Raw genomic sequence first — 27726 nt, 5'->3', positions numbered from 1 at the left:
TAAAAAATCACATGCTGGAGTGAGATCCACAGCTGGGAGCTGGGCACACATTGGGGTCATCCTTGGCTCCTGCTGCAGGGAGCCCTGGCCTGAGCAGCACCCTCTGGCATTCCCCATCCTCCTGCCCTCTGCTGCTATATGTGCTCAGGCACTTTGCCTGGGGGGTGTCTGTCTGTCTGTCTGTCTGTCTGTCTGTCTTTCTGCATTCCCGTATGCTCTCTTCAATCAGCAGACCATGAGCACTTCTACAGCCTCAGTCTGCTCAGTCCTGAGCACAGATATTTTGGGCATCAGCAATCTGGATGAAAGCTCCTGCCAGCAGCTCTGCACAGGCTTGAATGGAAAAAGAAATAAAAATATCCCATCTTGGTGGGTAAATGCTGCCAGGCTCTGCCAGCCGGGCACTGCCAGCCCCATCCCAAATCCCTGCAGGCAGGGGAACAGCCCCAAAGCTGCTCTGTAGCCTCCCAGCTCAGACAGAGCTTGCAGAAAAGATAATAAATTGAATCCAAATGTTTACACCACTGGCACTGACCAGGTTATGTTCCCAGTAAAACTGAAGGGGGAACAAATATTTCCTTGGAGATGCCATCTAAACTGCCAGAACTGGTGGCTGTGCAGAGGATCCTGGTGTGAGAGCAGACCTGGATGGATGGATGGATGGACAGATGGATGGATGGACATGCACACATCCAGGCTGTCCCAAGAGGACTGTGCACAGACAGTGAGTTTGGGGGAGGTGTGTGGGTGTCCGTGGAGTGAGGGTGTTGGAAGAGGAACCTCTGCATGTGCCTGTTTGTGTGCAAGGGGGGGGCAGTGGGATCTTCAGGTTCCCCGCAGTGCCTCACCCCACAGGCACCCCCAGGGGGCTGCGATGCATCCTGGCTGCTGCAGGTTTGTAGGCTGAGGTGCTTAAAAGAAAAACAACCCCAGCCAAGCACAGGTCGAGGCTGCTGCCCCGAAGTGTCACAACGCAACTGTTACAACAGGTTTACTCATTTCTCCAGTGAGTAAGACCGAAAGAGGAGCTCCCTGGGGGCAGGGCTGGGTGCGGGGTCGGTGGCCGATAAGGAGCAGCTCCTTATCTCCAGCCCCAGCAGCCGAGAGGACGAGGGTGATAACCCCCAGCAACCCGGGATCACAGTGTTGGGGGGTGGTGCTGCCAGTTTGAGTGTTTGCAGAGTTGCCCTTCCCTCAGGGGGTTTGTCTGCAGCATCCCCCAGCCCAGAACCCCCTCTCTGGTCTCTGGGAGCCCCCAGGAGGTGCTGGATGAGGCAAGCAGAGGGCTCACACACTGGGGAGCAGGCACTGGGGCACAATCATCTTGCTTTGCACCCTGTGCTTCCCATGGGGAAAGGGAGCTCCAGAAGTTGATAAATCATCCTGCTTAGGGCAATTCAAAGTTTAGGAGCTGGAGGTAGGGAAGGTCCCAGTCAAGGTCTGTCCTCAGCCACCCCGTGGGATGGGTGACACTGGGAGCACAGCGAAGCCTGGTGCCCCCCTGATTGAGACCTGGGCTGGGATTTTTGGCTCAGACACCTGCTTTTATCCATCCCCTTGGAGAGCTGCCAGAGGGACTGGCTGGGCCAGGCCCAAGCCCATTGGTGCCCATCTCCCCCAGGCACATGCTCACAGCCGTGCAACCAGCACCCACAGTTGCTGCACCATCAGCCGCAGCTCACTGGGGTAACTCAGTCACCCCCTCACCTCCCCTCCATGTGCCCAAATGCACCCGATAAGCTCTGCTCCAAAGCACATTTTTGTCAGAGGGCAGCAAGATAAAAATCTTAAAATAGCTTAATGTGACATTCACCAAGGTCTGTGGCCACTGCTCTTCCCACACGTCACCGTCCCCTTCTTTCTCTCCCTGGGTTTGGGCATGAACATCCCTGGGGAAAACTTGGTTCCTGAAAAACAAAGCAGAACATGTGCAGATGTGTTCCTATCTCCCAGCACCATGCTCTCCAGGCAGAATGGTCCTGAGCTCCATGTGGCACTGCCTGCACTGCACAGCAAGACCCTGTCTCTGCTTTTGGGGTGCCCCTGTTCCCAGCTTGCTGTGAGGAGCACTGCACTCTTGGCCATCCCTCCTTTGGCTCAGGCCAAACGCTGCTCAGCCAAGTCCCCGGCAAGGGCACAGAAGCAGAGAGACCCAGAACTGGACCAGTGAGCTGGGGGAGGGCACAGCTCCCTGCAGGGCTCCTCTCCAGGGCTAAAAACAAACAGGGCACAAAAGCTGAACATCCCCCTGGCTGCTTTGGCTGCTGCCCTGCCCAGGGTTGCTGTGCCATGGGACAGACTGTGAGAGCTGATGCCAGCATCCTCTCCTGGAAAGGCCAGGGCCAGTTCCAACACCAGCTCCGCGTCCATCTCCAGCTCCCTCCTTGCAAGGCGCTCCCACTTCTTTAACCCCTCCAGCACCAGCTGCCTGTGCAGTCCCTGGCTTTGGGCCCTGGGCTCTCAGCAGTGCTGCCAAGTGGCTGTCAGAAAAGGCTTTAGCCTTTCAGAGATTTTAGGCACATACTCCAGCTCTCCCTCATTTTTTGTTTAGGTTTGTCCAGCCATTAGCATGTCGCAGTTAAAGGCACAGTTTCAATCCATATCTACACTTTGGGGTTTTTTTAAATGGAAAACAAGATTAAAAATAGTCATCAGAGAAAACAAATCTTGCAATGCCCACCCAGATTTCTCTAACAAGTTCAAAAGTGCCCATGAGAGCAACTGCTTCTAAGCAGTGGAGAATTTGCAGCACAAGGCATGATGACACTAAGGAGATGAAGCACGTCCCAGTGTTACCTTCAGTCTCAGCTGGCTCCAGTTTGGCTCTGAGGAGGGGCTGTTAGGGCACACCACGCTGATTCTCTTATTCACAATACTAATTCTTTTATTCGGGATATGAGTAGTGAAAGCAGCTGAGCTCACTCCAGTCAGCTCGTCTGCAGCTGCTGCCACATGTAACAGCCAAGTGGCTCTGGTTCCCCTGCGTGCCTGAGGACAGAGCTGAGCTGGGGACAATCCATGAGCTCGCAGGGATGCCACATGTGAGAGCTCCTGCTGGGCCGAGGAGATGGCAGAACTTGCACCTGCTTGAATTTAGATCTGCCAGGCTGGCTGGAGCTTTTGGGGGGTTGTTTAGGGTTTCACCTCTGGAGAGGTGCAAGCTGTCTGGACAACCACGTTTTGCTGTGGTTCCTGGGGGATGGAGAGCAGGCAGCACCACTGTGGGAGCACATGGGACAGGTTCAGCATGGGAGAGGCTCCACTTGGTCCCTGTGATGCTATGTAAATACTGGTGGATTTCCTTAGCAGCTGTGAAATGCACATCTGCTCATGCAAAGCTGTGGCTGATGCCCTAGGCAGGAGTGGGCAGCTGGAGAGCCCACAGCCCTGGCTGGCACAGGAAGGTCACCACCATGCACGGGTGGCTTTGCTGCACCAGCCTGGCTGCCAGCTTGAACTTCTGGCCTCTAAGTGCTTCATGCACCCAAAAAGAGCCACCCCTGCTCACCTCTTTACCCCCAGAGCCTGGGCTGAGCTGCAAAAAGCATCTCTGCCCTCTCCCAGGGACAATCCCTGCAGCATGCCTGTCCCCTGCAAAGTCAAGGAGATAAGGCTGGAGGATGAGTGGTTTGTTCTGTCATCAAGAGAAAATCAAGCCTGTCTGCTTCCAATACAGTTTTTTTTCCTAATTGTCCTATTTCCATGTGCCTGTGGACACCCGGCCCCCCAGCTTTTGCCAGGAAAGCTGAGTGCTGATCATTGTCAGATGGTTCATACAGAGGTTTCTGTTCTGTTTTGTTTTAATAAGGATCCAGGATGATAGGAGGAGGGAAAGAACTTTTATCCTCTGCTTAAAATAATTCAAGAGCTTTCCACTGTCTGCGCCAGGCTCAAGGAGACATTTGCATAACAAATAAGCTTCTCCCTGCTCTTCAGCCCTGGGTGACCCCTGCAGCTCCTTCAGGAGGAGGCTCCATTCCCATCATCTCCACCTCCATCATCCACTTCCATCTCCCATCCTACACCCAGGGGAGGGGGGAAGGCGTGTTGTAGGTTTTCAGCACCGATGTCAATCAAGACTTCACCAGTGGCCTCTGGAACACTGCAGCAGTAAAAACTTTGCTTGGTGACCAGCAGGCATCTTTTATTTCACTGTAAAAATGCTTCAAAGCAAGCTGATTCATGAAGGTTTCTCTCCAAGCTAAAGCCCACTGACAGCAGGACCAAAAACCCACTTTCCCTTTATTAGCAGAATCTGTGCCTGGCATTCTCCTCTGTGCAGCCATGCACAAGCACAAGGTACTGGCCCAAGAGCCTGTTCATGTGCAGAAAAAAACCAAGCAAAGCCCTTAGTAGTTTCACAGGATTTTTTTTCCTTCTGAGACAGATTAACACCTTTGCTAGTTCAGATGTATAAACTATTCCAACGGTTCTGCTGTTGCTATTTAAACAGATTTCATTGCAGAGTTGTTCCAGAGAGCATCTGCTGCAATGGCTGAGGTCACAGTTTTCAGCCCAGCAAGCAGATAAAAGTGCTGTGAGAGCCCTTTGCCAGACCTGTTTTGTGCAGAGCTGTAGCACCTCAACCCCTCTGCAATGGAACTGGAGGGATTTTCCAGCACCCATTCTGCTGGGAGGAAGAAAGTCAGGAAGTGAAGCTTACCTACCTTCGTGTAGCTCTGTGAGGCAGCAGCAGGAAGGTTTTCACAAGAAACTGAGCAGAAGCAAATGCTATCAGAGTCCAAAGGCCCAATCAGTTGTAACATCATATTGTATTCTGGTGAGGAGAGGTGGGGGAGAAGGGAAGTCCCAGCAATACTGCAACATCCTTCCTAGACAATGACTGAAAAAATGTTGCAGTTACTCATTTTGAAATGAGCTTCTGTAGGGGTTAGATTTTTTTTTTTTTCATGACATCACATTTTGGGTACACAATTAAAAAATGAATCTACAATCAGTCAGGAACTATCACCCCTCCACTCCTGCTTTTTCTTTTACAGCAAACTCTGAAATCAGGCATTCTTACATAGATCAAGCCTCCTCCATGACTGCCCAGTGCCTTCTGGTAACAAATCCTGCAATACCAGGACATGCTTCACTGCAGGTACCAGCAGCCATTTAATGGTCATCAGTTAAAAAAGAGAAAAAAACCCCAACAACAAAAGACCAACAAATAGTTGACTCTGTTCCCAGGGACATACAAAGAATGGGTTTGGATTGTCACTGCTGTCCCTTTATTGAATGTAGTAACAGAAAAGGCAAGGAAAGGAAAAAAATATCCCCTGATAGCAACAACTTACTGTGAGCAAAGCAGGCTGGGGCATGCCCAAGAAAAGGAGGGTCAGGCTCAGAGCATTATCTACTGGTGATGGGAAATAAATGTGCCCCAAAGCACTTAAAAGAAAAATAAAAAGAACCAGACCTGATTGCAGCAGTTAGTAGTGATATATTCTTGGCATGGAAACAAAAAGCAAATTCATAGCAGGTTTGGAGCTGATCTTACTGGCTTACACGGGATTTTATACTTAGGTAATTCTATTGTTGGCTGGAGCTACCTGATTTATGCCTGAATAAGGTTCTGATTCTGCAAACATTTGCTCATGTACTTTAGTTTTACCTTTGCCCCTAGACGCCTTATTAATTTCCCTGCAGCAAGGATAGTGTCTGCCTGCAGAGCTGGGGCCTTTGCAAGAAAATCTTTGCTGTGATGTCTGAAATGAAGAGGAAATTTTGCAGCAAGATGTGAACCCCCCAAGCTGTGGTTGTCCCACACACCAGGCACAGAGATCCAGAAGCCGAGTGATGGTTTGTGTAGCTCCCTCTGACCTATATGCTTTAGGAAGCTGCAAAGGAACAAACCTGCAGTTTCATTGAGCTCCAAGTTGGTCACTGCAACAAGTCAAACAGTGGTGCAACATCAAGTTAATTCTGAGGACAACCTTTCCCCTGGGCAGACTAACCAAAGGAGATGCTGAACACAGCAAAAGCCATTTGGAATAGGTGTTTCTGCTCAACAAAGTGGCACTTAGCACTAATAACACTGGGTTTGTGCTGTACCCACCCTATCAGGCCAGGTAAAAGTGAGGGGTTCATCCATCAAGCACTGTCCTTCAACACTGAAACCTCTGGGTTTGCTTCAAAAAGAGCATGAGAGTAAAAACCTATCAGAGGTGAGAGGAAGAGGACCAGCAGAGAGATGATGTGCACTCACTTGAGCAGGGAAGATGGAACCACTTCAGCCTCCTGGCCAGGGAGAAGCCCCGGTGGCTGTGGGTCCAGCGGTGCCATCGCTCACATGTCCGTCACATGCTGCTGAAACCAGGCACATAAAATAAAATAAAAAGGGGCTGTGAATCTTGGAGCAGCTGCTTTGTCACCAGCACTGCCAAACCTTCCCGAGAGCCCGGCTCTTCCTCACACAGGGGAGAATGAATTTGCTTTACAATGGAGCAGGGCAGTTGGGGGGCTGTGTGGGGAGCCAGGAGCAGCACCTGCAGCCAGCCCTAAGGGTGCTCCAGGAGCTGGAGGAGGCTGCAGAGCAAAACCTTCCATTACAAATCCCTGCTGTTTCCTGTCTGAGAGACTCACCAGTTCCCAAACCCCCAGACCCATCACATCTCAGCCAGCAGAGTGTGGATGCTGCTTGTGGAGCACTGAGCACCTGTGGACCACAGGACACCCTGGCTCCTGCACACCAGGAGATCTCTCCCTCCTGGATATTCCTGGCAAAGGTTGCTAGCAGCAAACACCACCTGCCTGGCCTTTCACTTCGGTGTCTCCACAGGCTACTGGCAGCCCTGGGCACAGCCTCCCAGCTGCACCCCACTTCTGGCAAGCAAAGAGCCAGGGCAAGCAGCACTGCCCACACCTTGGAGACAGATCTGTGCCAGCCCCATGTGTTTCCCTCCCCTGTCTGGGTGTGCTGGCTGCAGCCAGGGCTGAGATCATGGGGCAGAGATGGAGCTGTGTGGGTCCTGTGTCTGACTCCATCCCTCCAGCCCACCCTCAGCACCTCCAGTCCCAGGCAGAGCTCCGACCCAGCTGAGATCCTCCTCCTCCCACCTGTTTCTGCAGCCCAAGTCCCTGGTGCTGGTGCACACCCCAGTGCTGGTGCTTAGGGCATGGTGACCCCCAGGACACTGCCCTGGCCAGGCAGGGTGGCTCTGCTGAGTTTATCCACAGTGTACAATGAAGTTGCAGGATGGGGCTGGAGGCTGCTCCCAAGAGCAATGGTGCATTTCCAGAGCAGCTCCTGAATTTGGCTCTGCTTCTACTGCAGCAGCCTGGACAACAGAATATTGCCTCTCCAGGAAGATGCAATTATACATAAAATTAGAAGGAGAAAGCGTTAGTTAAAATTTCATACTCGTGGAAGGCAGCCGGTTCGTTAGCATTACTTTAATGAGGCACTAACCTCACTGTAATGCTTTTATTAATGCTTGTTGCTTATTGAGTCCCAACTGCTTGGCTCCTCTCCGACAGGCCTGCTGGTCCACAAAGTGAATGGTTTAGGGTTTTTTTTGATGCAAAATGCGAGAACACTTACACCACAGCCAGGACAAACGACAGTTGGTGAGATGAGACAGCCCCAAATTCAGCAGATGGTGCCCAGAGGAGGCGATGCAGTGAGAGCCCGAGGGCAGGGCAGGCAGGAGGGGAGGCAGGAGGGAAGGAGCTGTGGGAGAAGAGGAGAAGATGGAGAAAAAGAATGAGAGTGAACAGAAAGTGTTACAGCTCAAAGTGGTGGTCTCACCAACACCATTCCTGCTGACTGGAGTAGGGTGAGGGTGAGGGCCAGGACAATGAGTACTGACAGTACATCAAAATGCATTGGGGATTTGATGACAAGAGAAGACATTAGGTTGTACCTGTCTGGTCTGTGGCAGCTGAGCACTGCAGCCTGCTCCCACTCACTCCTGCAGCAGATCTCACGTGCTTTGAGGCCACAGCTGCATCTAGCCCAGATCTCACTATAGACCCTCTTTGACTCCATGTAGACTCCATGTAGATGCCCAGGTACCTTCATATCGATGCTACATGGAGTAAATGGATTGCTTTACTCTCACAGAGAGGTAGGATAGGAAGACTCAATTGCCCAGGAAGTGCAGAAGTAGGAACAGACTGGCCAGAAGGCACACACTTTGGAATGCCACCAGAAAAAGCAGTAAAACGGGCTGAAGAAGCCCCACCATACGACCAACTACTTACAAGAGACTTAGCTGAAAGCAAAAGTACAAGACAGAAAATCACCTTCATCCTGGCCCAAACCAGGACAGTCAAATATGACTTCTTAATCCAAACAACTTCCAAATGCTTATGACATCTGTATCCCTAAACCTCTTTCTCAGTGTGACTATCATGACATAAATTCTGTTTTCCAGGTGCCCCCCAATACCACTGAGGAATTGCTCTGACTGAAGGAGATGCAGGAGGCAATGGAGTCCCCCCTCCAGTCCTTCTGCACTGCCCATGCTGTTGCTCATGACCCTGCAGGGCTGCAGAGGGCAGGAAGGGACTTTGTCCCCCAACCCTGCCCAGTCAGGGGAACCCACCTGCCCATGGGGTGGTGCCCAGGCACTCTGGGCACACCTTTTGGGTGCAGTCGTGGACTGAAGGACCAGGATTACCCCAGCAGCTGCTGGGACACACTCCCCCACACCTCCTGGGAGCTGAGGTGAGCGTGTGCCGTATGCTTCCCCACCTGTTCCTCAGAAAACTCTGAATAGAGGGATTAAAAATTACCCCTTGCAGTTTAAAACAGCAGAGCCAAAGCGACAGCACTGGCTGATATTCCAGCACAGCAGAGAGCAGGGGGGCTGCCACATCCACAGTGAACAGGAATGGGAACAGCTTGTTGGAGAGCCTGGCCCTGGCTCTGCCTGCTCCCTCCAGGAGCCACCACTCACCAGGAGCTGAGGCATCAAAGGCAGCTTTGCCACTTCCCTGCTCCAAGCTGGCCAAGGGCCAGGGTTTTTTCACAGCAGCCTGTACCAGCCTGGGAGGAGGCTTTTCCACCTCTCGAGTGCTCAAAGGTTGATCTTGCCCAGGGTAAGACAAAGTTTTATCTCTGCATGTGAGGTTGGCAAAGCAGCAAAGAGCCAAATCAGTGTTTCCCACTGGAAAGCCCTGCTCTCTGCACAGAGGGTGCCTTTGGCCCTGGGACCATGCTGTGCATGCCCCCCTATCCCCCCCCCGTGCCAGTCCTGGGTGTGAGCACCTCATTTGGAGTCACAGCAGAGAGTCAAGGTGTCCCATGGTGTCCCATGCCCATCCAAGAATGGCTTCAGAGGTAACTGGTGAATCCTTGACAAAGAAAGATGCAGCCCTGTGTCATAATCTTCATTTTTCCTGAAAGCGAAATAGAATTGTTCATGTCATTGTAGTAAAAAAAAATGTTAAAAAAAGGGAAGAAGATTATTCACAGGACAGGGGAGGAAGTCATTTGGCTTCTGGGGCACAGAGCAATGGGCTGGGCACAGCAGGATGAAACAGGGTAAAGGCAGGGATGACCAGGGAGAGCAGTTCCCATCATTCAGTGTATTCTGTCCAAACTTCAAGGCAAGAACATCAAACTACAAAGCCACAGAACTGGAAAATACACAGCATATTTTTTTCTCCACGTAACCTGACAGATTCAAAGCCAAACATGGAAATTTCACAGGGTGCTGATGTGCATTTTTCCTGCTAAAGCTGCTCTGAAAATTAGCCTGGTTCTTGTGAGGGCGGGTAAGGGAGAAAGAAAGATAGAGAAGAAAGAGGATATTTTCAAGTAAAACCAGTTAAATGCAGCCACTTTTAAAGTGGCATCTTGAGGTAACTGGAAAATTGGTAAAATAAAATGTTTTCTTGAGTATTTTTTTTACTAAAATGTGGTGGTTAGGGTTTGTTGGTTTTTTTGTTTTTTTTTTCTTTTGTAAAATTAAGACTTTGATCCAATGATCTAAATTTATCAAATTTAGAAAGAAAGGAGGATCTAGGAAAGAGAGGAAAACACACAAAATAAAGTAGGGCACAATGAAATGGTAAATGCTGTGAAACCTGAGATTTGCAGCAGTGCCTAGAGCCTGCTCACACCAGACTGCATATTCTTCTCCCCACCACAATAAATCCATCCCTGGCTAAATCACTTTAGTTTCTACTGTCCTCACCCAAAGCTTTCCTGCACTGACAGGGGGACTGTGCTGGTCTGCCGGGGCCCACATGTGAGCAATGCTGTCCTACCTTCCTGTCTTCCATGGCTCTTATGGCAAAATACTCAAAATTTGGTAATTTAAATGGGATTTCATGCAGGGCATTAAAGCAGAAGCATGTTTTCCTAGCCAGAAGCAGGAGGACACATTAAAAATTCAGCACAGCTACAAACAAGATGCACATTGGCAGGGGTCATCATACCCTGGCAAGGGTAATGGCTCTCAAGTTTAATCAAGGTAGGAGGGGATGGATTTGGAAACATCACATCCATGGCACACGTCCCTGCTTTGTCACCTCACACTAAACACTTGATAAAACTCCCTTTGAAGGGGAGCCAAGTCCCTCCTTGCTTGACTATGGTGATACTGGATTGGATTTGCTGAGCTGCGTTTCCAGTTGTGTAAAGAATTTGTAAGATGGAGAAAAAGAGTGAGAGTGAACAGAAAGTGCTACAGCTCAAAGAAAACTGCAAAAGATAGAGAAATAAGTAATTCTTGGGCTTTACATATTTTTTTCTTGGCAGTCAGCCAAACAGACTAGTGCTGGTAAAATGTACCATTGGCCTGCCTTCTGTGTAGCTCTGAAAACAGGTCATTAAATATTCAAAAATCACTTGCTACCTCCTCCAAATCATGAGATTGGGAAGCAAATAATGAGATTAAAAAAACTAATAATAACAAAGGGTTGTCTTTTGTGTCTTAGCTTCTGAGCTGTTAATTTGCCAAGATAATTTCAACAGAAACTCAGTTAAAGGAAAATGAAAAAGGGAAGGTGAGACTGTCCAGAAACTCAGTTAAAGGAAAATAAAAAAGTGAAGGTGAGACTGTCCCATGATTACACCAGACATTTAGTTCCCCAGAAAAGTGAATGAGATAATTTCTATCTGATGAATCCCAAATTTGCTTGGAGAAGACTAAAACAAAAAAAACCCAAACAAACAAAAAAAATTCAGAAAAAAGCCTAGCACCCAAAGGCAGATCACTCAGACAGGGGGTATTTGGGCTGTGTGTATGCCCAGCCAAGAGCACATAAAGAGCACATCACCTCCCCTGCTTCCCACCTAGGGCACAGTGGCACTGCTTTCCTTGGCAGAATTCATACTGGGGCCATGGATGATGTGCCTCCTCTGCCTCTGAAGGGGCTCTCCACCTTTCTTCTCCCCTGTGACATCTTTGCAATCTGTCCCCTGCTGTGACCCACACCTCAGCCAAGGGCAGGACCTGCTGGGAGCAATCCCTGTAGCAGAGACTTTCCCAGCAAGCCCAGAGGAGCTGCTGCCCATGGCTCACTAACCAGAGGGGAGGGAAGCAAAGGGCCTGCCCATTCCACCTCTTGCATTAGCATGGGGTGATGGAGATCCCATCCTCCTCCTGCCTCTGCCAGCAGCCCCACCCTGGAGACCAACGGCTGCACAAACACCCACTGCCCACAGACCTCCACTCCCTTTTCAGCCCAGTTCCTCCCAGGCAGGTGTTGTTTGCTCTCCCATCACAGTTCTTCTCCATAGAGAAGCTGACTACAAAAGCTCAGCAGTGGTTGCTATTTATTCTCAGCCCTGGCTAAGTTTTGTTGAGATGACCAGGCAGTTGGTTCTTTCACTGATTTTCTAGTTGGATGGGGACATCAAATATTTGCTTTCAGAAATATTCACAGCAGCACCACTACAATTAACAACATCAACTGAAATGCTCAAAAAAGGGTTGGGGAGTGCCCCTGTGCCTTCGTGCTCTCCTGAGCTTCATTAAGATGACCCAGAAAGTCTTGGGCTTTGTTGCTTTGCCACTGACTGTATCTGATGGGCAACACATTAATGTATATGATGGGGTTCCCTTTGGCTTCACTGGAAGATGCCCACAGGAGTGGATCTGAGAGCTCCTGGTTCCTATTCCATACCAGGCAACTTCACAACTCTTAGGGAACAGTTTTCAGTGGTACCAGTGCAGAGCAGAAAATGGACTCACCTTAAGCCAATGCTATTGAAGCAGAACATAATTTAGTCCTAGCATTTCAGGAACAACAAAACCACCTGAGGCTACATGCTAATTACAGATTGCTTCTCTCCTCACTCTCATTCATATTGCAAGACACCACCCAATCCACCAACCTGGGTCAGGGTGTCTAATCTCTGACTTGAGGAAGCTCCAGCTGTGATTGAATATGGATGCTGCCTTCAAGACAAATACAGGGAAGGACTTCACTTTTTACAGGGAAGGCTGAGCTCAGTCTGTAGAGTAGCTGGTGTCAATAACAGTCACCAAGTGATGTCTTCTCCTTTGAGACCTCCAGAAGTGGACTGAATTCCAGATATATTTTCCCTCCCTCAAAACACACTCACATAATGGACATATTTCAAGAGCAAACTAGGAGTTTGGGAGACAAAAATATCCTCTGGTATTCAAAATCCCAACTCAGCACAAGATTTACAAAAAGGGAGACACTTCCCCAAACCATGGGATTGCTTGTACTCCATGGTGCATCCAAAGATGTGTCCACTACCTGCAGGTGAAACACAGCACAACAACATCAGAGAAGCAGAGGACAGGCCCATCCAACCAGGAAAATCTGTGACAGAGGCTCTGGTCCCTGGGTCACTAATAGGATCAGACCCACACAGCATGCAGGGGATGGCCTGGTGCTAAGTGCTGTGTATTCTGCATTCTTCCCAGGCATTGAGTATGCACTCTGCAGTTTCTCTTCCTTCGTTTTTTTTTTGTTTTCTTTTTTTCCCTCTTGTAAAGACTTTGCTATGTCAGAATCTGTCAAACAACTTCTTGTGCCATGTTTTTACAAGAATCCTACTTGCTGGTTTGTGCCAGGCACCCTTTTAAACAATACTCAGTGAAGTATTGCATTGCCTGTGCTCTGATTTTGGATGCCATATTTAGACAAAAGCTTGGGAATTCCCTGCCCTAGATGAGGGTTTGAATGAGTGCATTCTTTTCCCACCTCAACTAACTATTCAGATCAACCAGGCCTTCTACTCAACTTCATTTTGAATTGATTACACACTTTGATTTATCTACCTAGAAATCAGCAGAGGGAAAAGAATATGAATGTGTGAATGTAACCACAGACACACACTTAGTCCTGCTGGGTGCATTCCCAAAGACACCAAAACCCAGGAAGCAGTGAAAGTAAAACACCCAAACTCCCCACCAACATTACCCCAATTCTTAGCCAGATCACAGCTTTGTCACTGCTTTGGCCCACGGTAAACGAACAGCAAGTCCTGACATGGATAGAGATTGCCAAGAGGGTTTCTAGCAATGCACAAGGACTTTGTCAGCCACCTGAGCCTTTGGGATATGGGATTTTACCGGAGCAAAGGAAAATATCCCAGTGAGCAGGCAGAGCAGGCAGCTCTGTGACTGCTGCATGGATTGCCCTGCACGTTCACCCATTCATCCTGGCAAAAGCCGGAGGGCAAGGGCTCTTTCCTGACGCTGCAGAAGTCAATGGGGCTGCAGATCCCTCTGGAGCAGCTATTGAAAGGCCACATTCCAGAGCGCTATGTTAATCGCTTCGAGCCAGCCCTCCAACATCACTCCCATTGCTAATGTTTAAATTCTTTGCCATACTTTTGTCCACAGCGCGTGGGCCCCCCAGATTTTCTGACATGTGGTTCTTCCACTCTCTGCCAAGTCTGCTGGGAGAGGACGTCAGCCTCACAGGACCAAACCAGATGCCTTCCATGCACTAACTCTGTTGGAAAAGCTTCAGATAAAGGTCTGTCTTCCCTCTGCCTCCTCTTCCCCACATACACTGGAAAATATTCATTATATCTGCCCCAAAAACCTGCTTAGGAGACAGTTTGAATCCTGAGAGTCAGAGCATTGTCCAATACAGGGCACACAGCCTGAAACACAGGATGAAATACTCTGAAAAAGGAGATAGAGTTTGCTCTAGATTTTTTTTTTTTCATACACATAGATAGAAAATTCACAACAGCCATCTCCATAGTATCTGTACTGCTGGCAGTGATGATGGAGACCCTGCTGCAGGCAAGATGCAAACAGGCACCAGCCTTTTAACTGCTGTCATTTTATTCTGTTCAATGTTGCTTGAGCTGACATAATAACTGAGACATCACTCAAGCCTTGACTAGCTTGGTGTTCCTGGTGTTATTGCCCCTGCTGGGAGCATTCTGGGGACAGTGAGAAAGGAAAAGAAAATATATGGACAGAGATGTAGTGTTATAAAATGCACCCTTAGGATCATATGTTCAAAAGCACTCAGTTCCCATTTAAGAACCTAAATGAAGCTGGCGGGATTTCAGAAATGCTCAGCATCTATCAGCTCCTACTGAGAACATGCTGAGCTCTTCTTAAAATTGTTAGAGAAGAACAATTCAAAGATAAGAGCCAGCTTGTGGCTTACAATTAACAGCATTGTATGGGTCTTTGAAGCAGTTTGGCAAGAGCAAGAATAGCTGCTTTCACAGAAGATCTAGTGTATGAATTCACATCTCCAAGTACAGAACCAGGTCTATAAGCAGTCACCCCTTCTAACTGCCTTTTGCAAGAGCTGTGCACTCATAGGAGAATTTCCCAGTTTGTGCCAGTGATGCTTTCTACAGCACATAGTGGGACTCTGTACTTGGTCATGCTAAAAGCAACCACATCAGTGGAGATGAGAGAGAGTCATGAGTACCTAACAGCTCAGAACATAACCCCCTGTGCTGCAGTCAGAGCAATTGTGAAAACATCTGGAGAAACACACTAATTTAGTCCTAACCCACATTAGCTTTTGACATATAGCTGTTAGTGATATTAAATGTCAGTTGGTATCTTTTCTCCTTCATCCCCAAAGTGCTTTTTATTCTGTGAATGAGAAAGATGTCTTTTCCCAGCAGTGACAGAAGGAACAGTTGTGGCTGGGCCAACACCAGTGTGCACCTTCAAGAGATAGAAATATTTGTCAGATTTCTCCAGAGGCATGAATCCAGAGAAGAAGTTAAACACTGCAGCAGTCCCACTCACTGTTCTGGAACCACTGATCTATTTAAAAGAAAGGATGTGAATTCAAACCATCCTACTACTACTGGCAGCTCATCGCTCCTCCCATCTTCAAACACCTGAACCTTGGTACACCACATAAAAAAAAACCCCACAACTTAAGCACAACAGCTTGTGTCAGGCTTCAGCTCACCCAGGGACATGTTATCATTCTTGAAGGGGATTAAGAATATTTTTTTCTAATCAAGATCTGCTTTTTAAGTGTACTTTGTCTTACCTTGAGATTCCTTGAAATTCCAGAAGCTACCTTCCACATAGCAGTAACTTGCTTAGCCTTAATTCCCAGGTAGTTCAAGGGTTATAATGTCTGTCTACCCCTTAGCTTGCTATTTTGCCAGGTATAATTCCATGGAAAAAATTCCAGAGTTTTTCCTGGGGACAGTAGGAGCTTGCAGGATCTGATGAGCCTCGTGACCAACAGGTCCCTTTACTCACCTTGGCACGGGTGGTGCATCTATCATTTAATCTACTTCAGTAATTTCTGACATGAGGGTTCTACACTCTAATCAGAGCACCCATGTAGCACTACCACTCATACAAGTGGCAGAACACAGTTTTTTCCCTCTAGCTTAGACCACATTTTGTGTTTTGTGTGTGTCAGCTCAAGGACTCAGGAGGGACATTAAATATTGTCCAATCAAACATGACAGGATCTTACAAACTCAAGGCCATGCTGATTTATTTCCCAACATCTAGAAACGAAAGCAGAACAACAGAAAAATGCATAGCATTATTTTCCCTTCTGACTAAAGCAAGTCCAAAACATGCATGAATTTAGTTTGTCATTCCTCGGATGTAACAATTCATTATGATTCATTACTCCCAAGTATTCCAGCACATTTTCTACAGTTAATTAACCTTGTAGGCAACAATTTGCCTAACAGGCACCAACCTTAAAGGGGAACACTCCATTCACAGGAGGAAGGCATCATTCTCTGCCACCTTCTCTTGGATAACATAACTGCTCACCATGGTTTGGCAAGGAGCACAGCTGCTCTTTGTTTCCTGAATTTGATGTTTACAGAACAGGGATATCCTGAGATGACTGATTTAGACAAATGGAGAAATGTGGGTGAGCAACATGTCTCCTTGGAGCAGAGAAGAGATGGTTGATCATTGACACATCCACTGAAGGTTAACAAATCCTTATCCTTCTCACAGGTGAGCTGAGCTCAGCTAGGCAGGAGGGAGGGTAAGAAGACAGAGAGAGCAGTGAGTGAAGACTGGGGACTTGGGCAGCTCCCCAGGATGATGTCCTGGCCTCAGGCAGCCTGAGACTCACACTTGTGGAATAGCATGGACTTTGGACAAGATCCTTGAGTCTTTCTCTTGGTCCCTTTTATCCTCTGCTAAGATTTACACATCCTCTCAACTTTTCATGTATGTTTAGCCCAATGAGCATCATTAAAATGCCAATGAGGTTTTTGAGACAATGTTTTGTTTTGTTAAACCAGCTTCAATCCTAAACTCTGCTTCTGTGAAACAACTCATGGGACAGGACACTTCAAACCTGAAACACTAATTAAGTGCCATTGTCACTCTCAGACAATTCCTGTTTTCACAGGCCAACCACAGCAGGAAAGAGAGTTTTAACAAAATGTTTTCTGACCTCAGGGATTCACAGGCAGCTCCTTCAGCACCAGGCACTTTGGTGTAACACATTCTGCACTGCACAAGTCCTCTTCTCCATAAAGTACCAGTGCTGAGACCTGAGCACTGCTGCTGGTTTTCAAACACTAACTGCTATTTCAATGCTATTCCCATGGACACTTCATGGGAGACTCTGTACCAGCCTGAGTGTCACCCAGTGAAACCCAAGAGCTGGATCCATTTTTAGAACCAGGCTGCCTGAAGATATGTTGCATTATCTGAGCAACACGTAAGGGAACAAAATGAACTGCAGCTCCCTCTGCCACTTATTTACCTTCTGTTTAAACAGAGCCTCTTCAGTCCACTCTGTTCTCCTCCCATGTACCCACTTACTCGGCATCTCTTGCAGGGCTGCCCAGTCTATTTTTAAAAGCATGCTGCTGGCTTTTATCTTAAGCTGACTGATTTTTTTTTATGATTTTTTTTAAGCTCTTGTACCCTTTAAACTTCTTTAAAACATGCTGGCAGATAAAACTAGTGAGGGGAGATAGAGCAAATGCATCATGGCTGGCACTGCAAGTTGAGAAGCAAGGCAAGAGATAAAACCCAAACAGATTAAAAATTAATACCTAAACTCATCAATGAGGGCCAAACAGCAGCAGTCCCCATTCAGGGGAGTATCTCCCAAGTACTCAGAAGGGAAGTTCTTTGAATCAGGACTCCAGGACTGGTTCTCATCCAGCTGCTGGCAGCAAACATGCTTGGGTGCTCACAGAAGGGAAGAACAGCAGCTTGGCACATGCCAGGAGTCACAGAACCAGAGAGTCCTGTACAGGGACATGATCCCCCAGCTGTATGCCATTTTGAAAGCATCCAGGGACTGCCAGGTGGTTAAAGGCTCTGCTGGCTCCAGCCTGAGCTGGCAGGAGCAGCACTGATGGATGCATTACCAGGAGGAGAGTCTCCAGCACTGTCCTTGGTTGCAAGAAGGTGAGAGGGTGCCAGAAACACATAGCTTGAAAATCCAGAGCTCCCACCCATACCTGCAGTTGTTATCCCAACCCTGGATGCATTTAGCACCCTTGAACAGGGAGGCAGGTTTCAACTTTTGAGCCTAAGCCCCTCAGCAGTAATTTGAATGAGAGATTTTTGAGGCTCTGAACCCTGGCGTGACACTGCAATGCTGTCAGCTGGGCTGATTACATTGAGACATCACTTAACAATTAGAGAAACCAGTTCCAAAACATCACATTTTGGTAGCTTAGAGATTTTATAGCCCATGCTATAAGACAAGGTTACTTGTCTCAAGTAAGATTCAGGTGTCAGGCTCTGAAACCACTCAGAACTGTCCTAAGCATCCCACTGGTGTTCCTGTAGTGACCTGACATACGTGCCTGCCTCTGCCACACTGGGGCTTAGGCTGAGCTCAGCTCCATTTCAGATTCAGGACATCTCTGGGAAATGGTTGGAACAAGGGCTCACTAACACTTCCATCTGATGCTGTCGGGCTTTTTTGTGCCAGGAAAACGGATGTGTGCAACAACAGCAAAAATGCCTGGAAGCATCCCAAAGCCTGAGTAAAATGAGAGAATTTTGAGTGGCATCAAACAAAAGGAGCAGTGATTTAATCTCCACAGATGGGGAGAGTGGAGCAGTGTCAGGAAAAGCAGGAGGATGAGATTAGCTAAGCAATAAAATGAAAATGAGCAAGAGGTGGAGCAAACTCAGCTGAGATAAGAGGAGGTGGATTACAGGGCTGGCAGATGGAAGGGGAGCCGGCAGCCAAATAGTGAAAAAAAAACCAACCAAACAGGTAATAAATCTGGAAAAATTGCAATCAACAATGATAGATACAATTTTCAACCAATTTTCAGCAAGGAGGTACACAGTTACAGCAGATGGACATCCAGTGAACACCTTGTGCTATCCCCTCAGGGTGCAATGATGCTGCTGTGGTGGCCCTGAAGGCCCAGGGCACTGCAAAGGAGCAGCAAGGTGTGTTTGCTTGGGCTCTAAACTCTTGCAAGGCAGCCAGAATCCTTCCTGGTAGGTGTATAAAACAGCACTTTAACACCAAAAGGTGAAGAAAAATGCTTCTTTCTGGAAGGACTGATGGCCCATTTGACACAACACATCTCCCTTTTGCTGCTGAAGGGAGCATTTCCTTAAGCCCTGCAGGAGCACATTAGGCTGGGTATCTCAGTGATAAAGCAGCTTTTATCAAGAAACTTTCACTAATGCAGTTCAATTGGCAATAGGTGACTGACACTAAGCAGATATTTTACCATCGAGTCATTAAGCCCTTGACCACCTAGGTTTTGGATAGTGATGTCTACAATATCTTGGATGTGTCATTTTAGAAAAAACATGCTGCAGCTTTCCAGATCTGTCCATCCCCCACACAAATACCCACATTTTCCATTACCCCAGGCAGGTCAGTGCCTGCTGGCAACACATCTATCTTGGTTCTCCCTATCTCAGTTCTCTCTGTCTCAGAAGGTTACATGAAATAATTTATTTGTCATTGTATTTTGAGTCTGGGTATTATCTGGGTACTGCAATAAATAAATAAATAAATACATAAATAAGGAAATTAATGGATGAAAGTAAGTAATTACCTTGTGAACCTGAGACCTCTTTGGAGTTAGGACAGCTTTTTGCTCTGCACTGGTTAAGTGTTTAGCTCAAAAATGCCATAGGGCTGTTGCAAGGCAAAGGAAGAGCAGTGGTGGCTCATATCTTATTGCAGACATCTGTGTGGAATAACAAATACCTGTTATGAGTTGAAAATTTCCCACTCAAATGTAGGGCAAGGTCAGATTAACCCTATTGCTGCTGAGCTGGGTTAAAATGTCCCCACTTTCAGCCCATGACTTCCTTATTCCCAAGATGGATACCTCTTCCCCCTCCACCCCTTTATCTTATTTGATGTCTTCCCAACCTCCAGCATGACCAGGAAAGAAGGTAGCAGCAGTCAGAGAGCAATCTGGGGAGGGTAATGGGATCAAGGAGAAAGCAGGGAGAACCTTGGTCTGGAGATCTTTGTCCAAGATCCTTCCTGAAAATCCACGTGACTCCTGCCTATCAGCGTGTATTAAGGAATTTTCAGCTGAAATTACTGAATTTTTTTTTTTTTTTTTGTCTTAGGAAAGCACTGTGGTCAGCCAGCTCTTGCATAGACCATAGGAGTCAAGTGCATGAAATTTAACACCCAACGTTATACATCAGAAGTCCTGCTCAGGGTCCCTGCAGATCTAAACATAAATTTAGCAAACCATTTCCAAAAAAGACCCTCCTAAAGCTTCTAGAAAACCCTTAAATAACAAGCTCTGATTGCCAAAAGTTAGCAAAGATGTCCAAACCATCAGGACTCTTCACCTGACTTCAGTTTTCACAGCACTTGTGCTCCCTGCCCATCTCCCTCAGCATCTCCCTGAGGAAGTCCAGGGCTGCAGCAGGAGAGCCCGGAGCTCCCAGCTCCACAGGCACTTGCTCCTCATTTGACCCCAGAAGCTGTTGTATTTCACATGTTGTTCCTCCTTCACCCAAGCTGTGATGTGAGATAGCTCATCCTGCTGGAAACTATAACTAAAAACATTGTCTGAAAATAAATCCTCTACGTGGCCAGAGGGGAGGAGCAGGACCCAACGAGCGCAGCAAAACGCAGCGTGGATTCAGAGCTGGGCTGAAAGAGACTCAGGAGGACAGCCCAGATCAGTGGCTTTGGAGGAGTGCTTTTACATGAAGAGGGAGCAGGACCTCAGCACAAGCCAGAGAAAGTGCCTGGTGTTGACTTACTGAGCCAGGATATGCCCAAATCCAGCCCACAAGGCTGCAGAGGATGCAGATGGAATCAGCTGGATCAGGTTCAGGCCAATGGTCGTGTCTTAACATCAGGTGTTAAGAGAAGCTGATTTCCACCACAAGATTAGGTACAGAATATACAGCACATACTCACTGCAAAACTGTGATAATATCAGAACTCCATCAGTACTTAGGCTGGAACCCAGAGCTATTAATGACTACTGTGGGAGAGCTAGCATTTTTTTCTTATTAGCAGTTAAATAAGCTCTCCTACACCCTGAAAACAAATCTTTGTTTTCTTTAATGATATGTGTGTGTGTGTATATAAAAATATACAAACACCATTTTTTTCTTTTTGTAAATGCATAATAAATACATATAGGGAGAGAGACACTTGCAAAGATTAAAAAAACCCAACATATTTAAAATAGTGTGTTTACTCTTCTTTAGAGGAGCTCAACTGTTCTCTGTTCTGATGCAAATAAAGCACATACTTTCACTCTAGGTATTTTTGGTCAGAAGGAAAAGATAAATAGATAGTGTACTTCAAATGTCAGACTTTCAGCTAGCTTTATCTAACTTTGGTCAAGAATTTAAAACTTTGCACTGGACCCTAGCACATTTCGATCTTGGACTGTAATTCTCTTCTCCTGACAAGAATTTGCTGCTAAGTAAGCCTGTCTGTGACATGGGAACCAACAAGCTACAACTCAAACCAGTGCTGTCAAGCTCATTTCACTTATTAGTTATGAAATGGGAAAAAACAGTAAGCTTCAGTGTCACATGGAAACATGAGTGCAGTGGTGACACAGCCTTTCATACAGTGTCAGCACTAAAAACAGCGTATAGATTATTTGGAAAGTAATAAACACCAATCTCGTGATTCTATTCTGGGATGGTCCTATGACAAAAAAGGAGAAAAAAATCACCATCAAAACAAAACCAGAAGCTGAAAGCCCAAAGCAGTTCAGAGTTGTGCCTGTGAGCAGCAGCAAGGGCAGAGCTGCAGCTCTGCTGTTTCAGTGGAGCTGGCCCGGCCGTGGGCAGGGACCCCAGTGCCAAATCCATCAGCTTCTGATCCAGGGAAAGGATGATTTACACGGGAACAACTGCTAAAGTTACACCCCCAGCTGCCTGCTGCATGGGGAGCTTGGCTGCTCCCAGCTCTTAACACCCGATTTGTGGTTTGGGTTTTTTTAATTTATTTTTTAATTTACTAATGCAGGCAGCCAGTGCCAGGTTCCCCTGGCTGGTTTGCCCCATGGGTCAGAGGTGGCTGGTGAAAGAGCAGAGGTGTCCCACTGGCCATCCCAAGAGAGGGAATTGCAGCCCTGGGACACACATGTCTCTGCTGAGCCCCCCAACCCCGAGGTCAGGGCAGATGTTCAGAATGGCACTTTCTAATCTTCAGCATGTCAAATCATATTAGTTGATTTTATTAAGTCTCTTTCCAAACATCTCTGAAGTAACACTGGGTGTTGTTTTATCCCAAAATAGCCACTCAGTATGAGTTTTTGGCAGCCAGCACAGAGGCTGGAGGAGACCCTGGAGAGCTGGGTTAAGAAGGAAAGTCACAGCCCATCCTGCTCACCCTTTTGACTTGCACCACTCCTTCCCAGCCCCACATGGCCCCCAAACCTCTTTTACCTTAGAAACTCTGCGAGCATCTCTGCTGCTCCAGTTAGCTCAAGCTCAAAACTGGGTCCAGGACACAATTCTGCTCACAGACAACTCCAGTCATAGGAGAAGGTCTGCATTTGGACCCAGTGTGCAGCTGCACACAGTCCTCATGACTCATCCATTTACAATAGGCCTTTTTTTTCCTACTGTCAGAGGGAAGAGATATCTAACAGACAGAGGTACAGAGCCCCTACAACTGTTAATTATTAAAAGCATTTATCTGTAAATCTGGCACTGAATCTATAGTGATGGGCAGGTGGCAAATCTTCTGTGAGCCATAAAATTTCCATGAGAGAACTTTTCAGGGGCAAGAGCTGGAGGAAGTCATAGTGTATTTTAAGTATAATTTGAATTCTAACCAGTGACTCTTGACACAGTTTTAACTTCTGACTACAGAGGTTTACAGTTTAAAAGACATCTGGTAAGTGATGATTTTGCAAGGTAGACAATTCAAAAGACATCTGGTAACTGATGTTTTTTTCAAAGCTGAAGTCCCTTGCATACATTTAAATGAGCTTGAGAAAAGCACAGGCACATGCGACTTGATGAATCAGAGATCAGAAAAAAACCACATTCCCTGTTGCAACGTTGTTGCTGCTCCTGGTTTTGCCAATGATAAAGTTGAAGGCAAGCAAAATGCAAAGCAGATCTCACCTGTGAGGCTGGAGGGATGGGATGTGCAGAGCCACCTGAGGGCTGAGAAATCTGGAGCTGGACTGCTAGAAACTTCTGTCCAATCTTCACCTGCATCCCAGGTCTGTGTGTCCTCAACCCATCCTTCCTCTTAACATCAGGCCACCTTTTCTCATCCCAAATATTACCTTTCTTAGGTATAGAACTATTTACATCTCTGCCATACAAGAAAAATGGTTGGATTCAGCCCTGAGTAAGAAGATCCTCATTTGGCCCAGGATGTATTGAGTATATGGGTCACACACATGAGCTGGAACACAGAAAATCCTGGCTGCATAAGTAACAGAGAATTCTGCCAAAGAGGCCAGGGATTTTTTTTTTCTGTAGTTGGCCCTTGGAGAATGCCTTATTTGACAAAAAAAAAAAAACAAAACAAAACAACAAAACCCAAAGAAAAAAAAAATATATATATATATAAAAAAATCCCTTGCAAGCTTATGGAAGCATGGCCATGTGCCATGGAAGCTTCCTAGCTCCCTAGTACTGTCCCCCATAATAATTCAAATGGCAGGAACTAAGAAGTCCTCACTGCTGCTTCTGTTGTTATTTTTTTGCCCCTCTATGAAGTCACTAGATCCTTGGAAATGCAGCCAGCATAAACTGTGGAAAGAGTTTTCCAAAGAGCTACTGGAGGTTCTGAGCAGCCCCACACAGACCCAGGAGGTAAGTTTTCCACAGAGCCCATGTTCTCCCCTGAACAGAAGAAAATTATTGGCCACTGAGCCCAGCAAAGAGGTTCCTGAGCTGTCACTGTTTCCAGGGTTTGTGCTATCTGGAGTTTTTCCTGCAGCCAGGCTGGCTCTATCCCACCAGCTGGGAATGAGCTTCCTGAGCCATCCCGTCTCTTATCACTCACTGTCTTAAACAAGTTTGACCTTCTGATTGATTTGAACTTTGGCCAGCATTAAAACACTGGTTCTAGCAGACCAGGCCAGTTACTCAGCTTTCTGCTCTGTGAAATGGGGCAGGTAATTCTACAGTGGTTTTAAATCTTGGCATATTCCCAACCATGAGGACAGGGGAAGAAGGAAAACTCATCAGAGGTTGTACCCTGACATGGGACTGGGCTGGGCTTGCACACTTCCAGCTCTCACCTTCTGCCTCGTGGTTACTTCTTGTTGTTCACATTTCAAATAATGTACAAAAAAGTTTTTACCTCTCAGTCTTCCTCTCCTCTTGGTCATCCCCTCGTGGACTTCCCAAAGCCAGCCCTGTGGAGGATACCTCTGGAGGTATAGCTGTGGAGGATGCCTCCTGCAAAAGATGCTTGGGTCACTGCTGACATTAAAACAACTTATGTTTAATAACTCACAATGACAAACAAAACCTCAGGAGTAAGAGAACATATCCATGGCATTTAAAATAGTCTTGGAAGGAAACATATTTTTGTCTAAGCAAGCAAACATAGGCCTCAGGTAGTCACAGAATTGGTAACATTTTGCTATATGTCAGACTTGGAAAGAAAAAAGGCCAATTGGAAATGGATTACAAAGAGCAAGCTGAAGGAAATGCAAAAACCAACCATGCAGAGAAAACCACACTGGAGTGAACCCAAATCTTGTCATCATTCTAAAGGTATTTTATGTTAACGCGAAGAGGAATTCATTGTTTTGCTAATGCAGAATTTGTTTCTCTGCCATCTCTGCAGGATTCAATGTAGACAAATAAAGAGCTGCCAGTGTCTTCATTGCTGTTGGCTTTATAGAAAGGGGTTGGTACACACACTAATGGGTGCTTCTTTGAGCCATGTGACAAACAGAAATAATGATGGGCCATTTTTTTCCCTGCTTGAAGAAGAATGCTTGAGAGTTAAAAGAACTGATTATTTTTCTTGTTTACAGTTATGGCTCAGCTGATGAAGAGGCAGCACTGGGTCCTCCCTGCACACTGACCACATGGACCTGCTGGGTGGAAGGAAGATCAGGGACAGCCACTTCCCCGGTGTCCTCTCCAGCAAGATGGGCTGCTCAGAGCCTCTGAAGGATGGGGCTGAACTGCAGCCAGGAGGCTGAGCAAAAGGGAAACCTGCTCTGTTTCTGCAGTGACTGCCCCCAAAAAAGAAGCCTGTGCCACTTTACTGCTATCTGGGGGTTTATGTCAGAAAACCAGCACCTAACAAAACCACTGCAACCCCTGAACAGCATCAGCCCCTTCCAGTGTGCAAACTGTACAAGATTTTCTATGTATTTACACAACCACTTATAACCAGTGCCAGAGGGCTTGCTAATCTTGGTCAATCTTTGCTGGTTCTATAGAAGAGATCCACAGAGCCCCAAAGGTCTAGATCATATTCCTTTATTTCCCACCAACTCTAGTTAAGAATCTGGTGTTACCTGCCCAAAATATGTAATTTCATTGGGAATATGACTAAATCTTGAGTCTGAAGGAGCTGATGGTCAGGGTGCATCAGTGCTTGGCTCCAGCAGATAGGGAGTGACACTGTGCACATCCCACCCTGACCAGAGCACAGCACAGTGCTCTCCACACCAGGCTTCTTAAGGTCTTTCAGGAAGAACACAGCCCTGCAATACCAACTGCTTTTGAATAAAAAGGGAGGCAGGGGGGCAGGAGAGCAAGGATGCCACTTTTCAGAGCTCATTATTCACCACACCCACCGACAAAATCTGCAGGAGCCACTTGCAGTGCCCTGAACACCTGCCAGCAGGGACAGAAGAAAAATAATCATATTTTGTTATTTTATTTTACAAAAACAAGCACACAAACATGAGTACCCACAAATTTTACACAGCAACATTCTGTCCTTTGGATCATCTGCCCATATCCAGTCACATTTGGAAAGTTAAATACAGATAGCATCTTGTAAAATATTAATTAAAGCAAGCATTATACTGGGTCCCATGAATCATTTTCTGTGTGTTCAATATTTGCAAGTGTCACCATGGTGAGGAGTTGCACCTAGCTACAGTGCATTGGTTATGAAGACTTAGTGAGTGATTGCTCAGCTATTGCTACTGGCTTCCTAAACCATAAACCTGTCATCTGGACTAGGCCAGCTCAGAGATCATAGAATAAGGATTACAATTCAACATCACTATTTGAGGTTAATCCACAGCTCATGTCAGCTGTGAAAGTTGATGTTACAAATAAAAAAAAAATAATATCTACAATGGGAAAGTATTGAGTGCTAAACATGTGCATTGCCCAAGATAAAACAGAAGTGAAGATAGGGCCTTTCACAGGAACCCAAACCAATAAATTAATGGGCAAATGATTAGGACATAGTATGAAGAGTGAAAGCTTTAATGATCACAAGAACAGAAAAAGAAAATAATGTGAAAGGTCAGCAATGTGCCCTCTCCAGTGAGTCTGTACACCTCAGTTTCAAGGCTTATCTCTGGCTCAGCAGGCAAAGTGCCTACAGATTCCATTATTTGGAAAGAGATGTGATGTTGCTCCTATGGACACAGAGATCAAGTGGCCACATACAAATATGAAAATGTAGTGCCTCATGCCTAGCAAAAATGGCACTAGCTGTACTTTTAGCAGCTTTGGTTCCAAGTACAAGACACTATCTTTATCTAACTTTATCAAACATGAGTTTTGAGAGATGAACCATTTACCACACAACCACTGCCACCAGAAAGCCAAAGTATTTTGTACAAAGTACCCGATGTGTACATTGATCTGAGTCCTTCTATATTAAATCAGTCACAAAAGGAACAGTTTAAAATTATTGAGCACATCTGGATCAGACTCTGCCAAATGCTATTATTTTACCAGGATGGCTTCGCTGTGGTTTGTGTAGTGAGGAGGTTTTTGGTACCCTCCCATGAGATCAAACCATTCCCCAGCACTAAAGCATCTGACCAGATGAACCACCAGGACAAAGAGAACTTCACATCCCTCCTCCTCCTCCTCCCCTGCTCTCAGCCCACTGATTATCTCAGATCATCAGTGTTTTGGATGACCGAATAAACAGGATTATCCTCTCCCAGTGCCTGTTAAGTCAAAACTGTATGGAGATCCTATTAGCAGATTGCAGTGGTGTGAGGATATCCAAGCAGGAGATTATCTTTTGCTTGCTCTGTGGAGCTGAAAACAGTACCGGGAAATTTTTAATCTCCATGAAGGGGACACTAGAGCTCACAGAAAGAAAACCAAATTCATTATTATCCTTCTCAATCAGCTGCCTAGCCCCCCTCAAATTTTCCTGATTGACAAACTTTTAACCTTTTTTCATTTATATTGTACCAGATTTGGGACACCAATGAAAAACATCTTACATGTGTAGCCTTTTTCATCCAAACTGATTCCAGGATGCTTTACAAATGCTGCATGGAAGTGGCACGTGGGATTAGCAGCACTTTACAGTGGTCTGTCTCTGTTCCTACTGATGTTAGCAAGAACAGAAGTGGGAATTGCCATTGAGTAAAATGTGAACCAGGCTGGAACAGAGCCAGAACTCTGAGATCAGGACTTGCATTCATTTGGAAGCCACTGGCACAATGGCCTCGTTGATCAGGACATTGGTTTAGGGTTTAGGTCTTGTCCAAAACAACGTATCAAGCTACAATGGGGCATAAAATTATGCCATTTTAGACAGGTTGGTAATTCACCATTATTTATTCTTCAAGTACTCAAAAATATTGAAAGAACGAGCAAAGGAGGAAATACCCATATCTAAATTAAACTCTTCTTAAATAAACTATCTAGATTTAAACACAGAGTAGGAGCCAGTGAAGCCAGCCAGTTCCCCAGCATTTTATACACATGCATGCACAAAAAGTTTCTT

The 27726-nt window shown here is 46.5% G+C and overlaps 2 long non-coding RNA genes across 12 annotated transcripts in view; one reads left to right on the top strand and one right to left on the bottom strand.

Annotated features, from left to right (window-relative positions):
- Positions 1-26092, top strand: LOC139803686 (uncharacterized). Of its 3 annotated transcripts, XR_011729126.1 has the most exons (5): positions 1-724; positions 8382-8674; positions 13782-13917; positions 23541-23636; positions 24815-26092. It is a non-coding gene; the product is annotated as an uncharacterized lncRNA (long non-coding RNA). The 3 variants fall into 3 exon arrangements; XR_011729125.1 differs by lacking the exon at positions 8382-8674 and having other exon boundaries at positions 3-724; XR_011729124.1 differs by lacking the exon at positions 1-724 and having other exon boundaries at positions 7857-8674.
- The window catches only part of LOC139803685 (uncharacterized), a 33929-nt gene that overhangs the window by 711 nt on the left and 5492 nt on the right, over positions 1-27726 (bottom strand). The window contains exons 1-7 of one of the 9 annotated variants that reach the window (XR_011729121.1): positions 22248-22926; positions 16816-18369; positions 9218-9348; positions 7415-7675; positions 6212-7283; positions 4668-4843; positions 1814-1907 (exon numbers count right to left, since the gene is read on the bottom strand). This is a non-coding gene — a long non-coding RNA (uncharacterized lncRNA). The other 8 variants (XR_011729122.1, XR_011729115.1, XR_011729117.1 and 5 more) reach the window with 8 other exon arrangements.

The sequence above is a fragment of the Heliangelus exortis genome, chromosome 16 (assembly GCF_036169615.1).
Source record: "Heliangelus exortis chromosome 16, bHelExo1.hap1, whole genome shotgun sequence".
NCBI classification, from domain to species: domain Eukaryota; kingdom Metazoa; phylum Chordata; class Aves; order Apodiformes; family Trochilidae; genus Heliangelus; species Heliangelus exortis.
The sequence above is the reverse complement of the archived record's forward strand: the minus strand, read 5'-3'. Positions and strand labels throughout refer to the sequence as shown.